This window comes from Amblyomma maculatum, chromosome 2, assembly GCF_055883805.1.
Source record: "Amblyomma maculatum isolate TAMU_Amacu chromosome 2, ASM5588380v1, whole genome shotgun sequence".
Lineage (NCBI taxonomy): Eukaryota > Metazoa > Arthropoda > Arachnida > Ixodida > Ixodidae > Amblyomma > Amblyomma maculatum.
The window spans coordinates 222,508,211-222,515,301 of record NC_139345.1 but is presented as its reverse complement, the minus strand read 5'-3'; positions in this window follow the sequence as shown (position 1 = coordinate 222,515,301).

The following is a 7,091-nucleotide window of genomic DNA, read 5'->3' as shown; positions in this document are numbered from 1 at the left end:
CACAACAGTGGACTTAAGGTAAAACTCGAGTAGGGCTAGAAAATTGTCCACATTGACACCAGCAGTGTTCTGAAAGTCTATAGTCCAATTACTTTCAATGCATTCCCACACCGATTCAAACAATTCTAAATGTGGCACCAAATAGAACAAATCCTCTACATCAATAGAAAAAAGGTACCCAAGATTGGTTTGATCTTTTAAAAAATTGATCACTTCAAAAGAATTCTTAGTAGCAAATGGGTCATGAACCTCCAAACCTTTTAAATGTTTAAGAAGATACCGGCTGATCTGCTGCTGCCACGCATCACGTTCAGACACAATACATCTGAAAGGCGAGTCCGGTCTATGAGTCTTAACAGTGAAGAACACATCCAAACAGGCCTTCTTGCATTCACTGATCCCCTTTGCCAACCTGGCTAACTTCATATCATTACATAACGCAATAGCTCTTGTTCTGCAAACTTTCTTCTTCACTTTAACAAAATTTTTCTCAATTGCAATTGTTGCCTTCTCTTCAAAGAGTCCCGCCGGTATCACAGCAAAACCCCCTTCTTTGTCCGTTTGAAGTAATCGAAGATTATTCCTTTCAAAAAACTTCACCACTTCCGCAGTACAATCCTTTGGTACCTTGTCCTTGTTCCAAGACGTCCTCGTAATACTATCAAGCCCATCCAGTAAGCATCGGTCGCGATCTTCACCAGCTTTATCCGCTATCTTTCTGTTCAAGGACAGAAGCTCACAAGCTGGAATTTTGGGCGACACACTATATTTCGGGCCCTTCTTTAGGGTATCAGCGACTTTTTCTGGAATAGCGATATCCCCCAAAACAACCAACTGCCTAGGCTTTCCAGTATGCTTTTCCATTTTTCTTGGCAACAAGGCCACATATCGTAGCCACAAAAACTCTGTTGTCTGGTTCACTAGACGCCATGTTTCCTTCAATTTTCTTTCCGCAACCCACACAGGGTGTATTGTGTAGCATATAATACGAATCCAGTCTTTGAACATCCGAATTTGCCTCCATAACTCAGATTTCAAAATTCGGCAAATCCTCTTAACGTGACCAACAGACGGCTGAATCACACCGAAAAAACCACTCACTTCAGCTGGAACCAAACCCTTTCGCAAACAGAAGGAGATGCATCTTGCCCGGCATGTCGAAGAAGCAATCCGAGCGATGAGCACATGTACTTGAGCGTAGTTAGGATGAGAACACATAAAAGGGCCCACAGTACAAAAAAGGAATCTCAAAATAACGGCTTGAGGGGCTAGTTGGTGCTGGATCATATTTAGTTATGTGGCGCAAAAAACACAAACACAGGAGAAGATACACAACACACGCGCACACTACCAACTGCAATAGGATTTGAAAACACTTCCTCTTCACCACGCCTCCTCTTCTACACTCAGGCACATTTCATCTTCCTCTTCTTCTCATCTTCCTCTTCTTTGCCAAGGGGATAATGGCACTCTCTTCCTCGCAGACCTTAACATCTTCCTCGCAGACCTTAACTTCGTCCAAACATGGTATTGACCAATCTCATCTTCCTCTTCTTCTCTTCTTCCTCTTCTTTATCAGGGGGATAGTGGCACTTTCGTCCTCACAGACCATATACCTCTTCCAAACATGACAGTCACAAATTCTCACTGTCTTGTTACCGCACACCTCTGCTTTGCCCAGTAACTCATACCACGCTGGACAAGCAAATATCACCACATTGTCACATAGTCATACACTAAACACCACCGCCACACATATCCAGTAGGACATGTCCATCCACACCACATAACTTGTGTCCAAGAATAACAACTTTAGGCCAAGAATAACAGCTTGAGGTCTAATAGTAATCTCGTTCTTTGCATTACTCAGGAGGTTTGCTCAATAAAATTAAATTCTTTTCTACGTAAACTCAACGAAGCTTCACTAATGCATCTCTCTTCTTTCTTCTGTATCCAATACGCCTCTAAAATTTCGCGTGGCTTCTTATCCCGACTCTTGCCTAAAATGTTTAGCCTGCTAAAGAAGAAGAAGAGAAGAAGAGGAAGATGAGATTGGTCAATACCATGTTTGGACGAAGTTAAGGTCTGCGAGGAAGAGAGTGCCATTATACCCTTGGCAAAGAAGAGGAAGATGAAACGTGCCTGAGTGTAGAAGAGAAGGCGTGGTGAAGATGAAGTGTTTTCAAATCCTATTACAGTTGGTAGTGTGCGCGTGTGTTGTGTATCTTCTCCTGTGTTTGTGTTTTTTGCGCCACATATCTAAATATGATTATTGCCCTATTGTTGGCTGCTCCAATCGCAGCGACGTCAAAGGCGGGGAGAGACAGCCGACCAGTACGAGGTTCTTTTCTCTGCCAAAAGTCATACAAAACGAATGCGAGCAGACCAGAACCTTGAGCGAGAAGCGTCGCAACTTGTGTTTGGCGCGCATCAAACGCACTCAGTTCAATCACGAAGGTCGTAATGTGGGAGTATGCGGCATCCATTTCATAACAGATGAGTCAACTCTTATATTACAACTCTTACATACATTACATTACAAGTTGTGCGTGTCCGTGTAATTCTTTGCCCCTTACTCTGTTTTAGTTAAGACTAGCTATGCTATGCCTCATTTCTACTCACGTACGCCTACTTTCAAACGAAGACATTCTAAAGAAACATTGAAAACTTGTAAACTTGTATCCGCAGGCGAACCATCGAAACTGCTCGACGAAACAAATCCTGATTGGGCCCCGTCTCTCAACCTAGGCTACACGGAACCAAGCATGTCGATTCTGCGCGGTACGATCGCAGAGAGAAGCGATATGCACAAAAGCGGTAGACTGATGAAGTAACTTCAGATGAATCGCCACTCCAGATTCCCCACAGCCATCGCAAGAGGAGCAAGTCGATACCCATAAACGTTAGACAGGTTCTTTTTGGGTTTGGTGTTGGGTTTGGAGCGGACTGTGGCGATGAGTCTGATGCTTGAGATGAACGTATAAATATGCCACCTTTCCGTTTAATAAATAGTTGGTAGTGTGCGCATGTGGTGTCCCCTTCTTGTCTGTGTCCGTTTCCGTGTTGCGCCGCCGTTCAATTCCATCATGCACCAACTCGCCCCCCAGGCCGTTATTCTGAAGTGCCTTCCATCTACAGTGGGCCCTTATATGTGTTCTAGTCCTTCCAATACTGAAGTACATATGCTCGTCGCTCATATCGCTGCATCAACCTGCCGTGCAAGATTCATCGCCTTTTGTCCCCGCAAGGGACTCGTTCCATCTGAAGTGAACGCGTTTTTTGGTGTCATTAGGCCTTCCATCGGTCACGTGAAACGGCTCTGCCGCATTCTGCAATCTGAACTGTGGAGACAAGTCCGAATGTTTTATGACTGGCTGCGCGTTTTGTGTTTTAACCTCAGCCCAAACTGCCTAGCTGAAAAGGAACTGGCTGCTCTGAGACGTCTTGCGGCGCAATCCACATAGTTTTTGTGGCAACGTTACCTTAACGTTCTGCCGCGGAAGCCTGAAGAGAAGACGGTAAAGCCTAGGAGCCTGGTCGTCCTTGGGAATGCCTCCGTTTTAGATGAAGTTGCTGCTACCCTAACGAAAGGGCCGAAGGACAGTGTTCCTCCGAGAATTCCTGCCTTCGAGCTCCTATCCCTGAACAGGAAGTTGGCAGATAAAGCCGGTGAGGACAAGGAAAGGTGTCTTTTGGATGGCGTCGACGGGTTACTGAGGACATCTCGAAAGCTTGACCTTTACCCAAAGGAGCGCACGCAACACGTTGTGTCGTTTTTCAAGGGCAACGACCTTAGACTCCTTCAAGCTGATAAAGAAGGTAGTTTTGCGGTTGTTCCAGTGGGCCTTTTCAAACAAAAGGCGACGCAGGCCATTTTGAAGAACTTTGTTCAGGTGAAGAAGAGTGCTTGTAGAGTTAAAACGAAAGCCATCTCGTTATGTAATGAGCTCCAACTCTCCAGGCTGGCCAAAGGAATCAGCGAATGTAAGAAAGGGTCTCTTGATGTGTTTTTTACGGTGAAAACCCATAAGCCAGGCATGCCTTTTAGATCCATTGTTAATTAGCGGGATTCTTGGCAGCAAAAGTTGAGTAAATTTCTCCTGAAGCATTTGAAAGGACTGGAAGTGGACGATCCCTTTGCCACCAGGAATTCAGCAGACGTAACAGCTTTTTTAAAAGATCAGTCTTCCATTGGATACTTATTTTCTGTAGACGTCGAAGATTTATTCTATTCAGTTCCGCATAGCGACCTTTTCAAATCCGTACGGGAGTGTATTGAATCTAATGGCGTTATAACATTTCAAAACTCAGCAGGACTAAGTGTGGACAATTTTTTATCACTCCTTGAATTTTACCTCAGGTCTACGTTTGTTTCCTTTGACACAGAAATGTACTTGCAGAAAAAAGGCATTTGCATAGGTTCCTGTGTTGCCGCTGCCCTGTGTAATATATTTTTATCATCTATTGACCGTGCTTTAGCTTCGTCCCTTGACAATGACCTAGTCCTGCGAATTTTTAGATACGTTGATGACTACCTGGTAATTCTAAAAAGAACTAACACTGCATTGACGCTCCCCAGCAAAGTGGAAAGTATCTTATCTGTTTTCAGACAACAAGGAAAAGGGCTGGCATTTACTCATGAACTACCAGTTAAGGACAGCTTGCAGTTTTTAGATATCAATGTCAAAGTTCTTGAAGGGCGGGTGTGTTGGATGTATTCCCCCCGTGCCAAAAAGGAACTGCTTCCGTACAAATCAGCACACTCTAAGACTGTAAAAAGGGCGATCGCTTCGCTTTGCCTAGAGTCCGCATTACTTAAGTCTTGTGCTCACATAGCTGAGGCTAGTTTCAACAATCAGATCGAAAGACTTCGAATGGCTGGTTTCCCGTGTTCTGTTGTTTGTAGCGTAGCGGAGACCCTCCTACAAAAAATGAAAGGGAAGAAGAAGAAATCTCATGCTAAGCCGGGATCAAGGCGACCAAAAGTGGTTCCCTATATTCACCGAGTGGCACATAACCTGAAGAAGGTCGCCGGCCCGTACGACGTACCTGTAGTTTTCTCCGCGCCCAAAAAGCTGAGCGGATTGGGCTCGAAAATCGGGCAGAAGAAGAAAGCCCTTTGCGAAAAGAGGCCCGGCAAGCATTGCTGTTCCTGTGCTGTCGGAGTGGTCTACGAAATCCCTCTGACGTGTGGAGGGGTCTATATAGGCCAGACGGGTCGCTGTATTAACGACAGAGCACAGGAGCATGAAAAATCGTTAGAAAACGGAGGCGGGTTAAATTTGTCTACCCATTGCAAAGAATGCAACTGTGAGCCAATGCTTAACGGTATAAGGATTCTGGGCACGAGTCGCGATCAGGTGGCACGGGAAATCCTTGAAGCCTTTATGACCAAAAAGAAGGGTAGCATTTGTGTTAGCGACTCGTCTGTATCCCTCCGTAGAAATGAAGTTTCATTCCTTGGATAATTTTTTGTGACGGCATGTACTGTGCGACTTTAAGCCCGGAATTTTTAACGGCCTTGTGATGTTCAGTTAGGCGGGTTGTTAATTTCGTCGCTCGTTTGATTCTGCATTTGCTACCAGTGCATTTTGTTGCTGTTGTTTTAGGTTTGACCGCTGTTGTTTCTTTTGTTTTGACTCTGATTTTGCTACGATCGTTTTTAGTTGCTTTTAGCTTCCCGACTGTTTTTGCTCCCCCTTTTTTTGACTAAGCCTTTGGTATACGATTGTGTTTGACTGCTTTTGCTTCATTTCTTTGACTCTCCTTGAGCTACGAATGTTGGTGTTGGTTTAGGTTTTTGACTGCTTTTGCTTCCTTTGTTTGACTCGGCTTTTGCTATGATCGTCTTTTGTTGTTGTTGGCCTAGTTTTTTTTTGACTGCTTTTGCTTCTTTTGATTTGACTCTGCTTTCGCTACGATCGTCTTTTGTTGTTGGCTTAGGGTTCTGACTGCTTTTGCTTAACTATTTTGACTCTGCTTTTGCTACGATTGTTTTATCGTTTTAGTTTTTATTTGTTAGGGTTCGGGCTGGTCGCTTCTCATGTTTCTGTTTTCGGTCCACACTGCATTTGCTATAAGATATGGCTTGCCTTCCGTTTAAAAGAAAATGTTTTTTTTCCCGTTTTTGATAGTTTATCTACTGAGGTTAGAAATATCTTGTCTGATTTCCTGTTGGTGCTGCTCGGCGTTCACGTGTTGGGTTTGGAGCGGACTGTGGCGATGAGTCTGATGCCTGAGATGGACGTATAAATATGCTACCTTTCCGTTTAATAAATAGTTGGTAGTGTGCGCATGTGGTGTCCCCTTCTTGTCTGTGTCCGTTTCCGAGTTGCGCCGCCATTCAATTCCATCATGCACCAACTCGCCCCCCAGGCCGTTATTCTCTTTCGAAGAGTTTGTTCCTGGGCCTGCTTGCTGCCTTGTAAAGTACTTGCTAAACAGTTCAGGTAGAATTGCATGGATAAATAATTTCTTTGCAGAAGCCAGCATGTCTTCGCAAAACTCCTTTTGCTTGCCAATTCGCTCCACATACAGTGCGTCGGGTGCCCACACAACAAAGTCGCACCACTCAACATCACGCACGGCCATCTGTGTCTGGGTCTGATAGAAATAAGCATGTTGTCGTCGTAAATTTAAGACACCATTGACAAGTTTTTGGCATGAACTTGAGGTGGCCATTTCAGTAGGATTTTTCACTTCCCAAAGTGAATAGGGGCACTTCACTTCCAGGACTCCTTTTCAGCAACATGTGCTGGTAAAAAGAAAGTCGGGCGTGGCTCCAACAAAAGGATGCGTGGTGCTTATGTGATGCCCTGACTTGGAGCACTGGAAAGAATCGTGCTTTTGAGCTTCGCTTTCTTGATATGCCTTCCAGGCCTGGGGCTCATTTTTGATACCCCATGTGATGGCGAGCGTATGTAGAGAGTGCTTCTCTGGGTTGCATATTAATTTTAAAAGTGATATGCTTGGTTCTTGTGTGACGGTGTGGTAGACACGCTTCATAACAGATGCAGTCACCCTTCCTGCTTGGTAAGAATGCCAGGCTAGTGAACTGCTTTGTTGTCTTGTAGAGGCCTCAACCTCTTTTG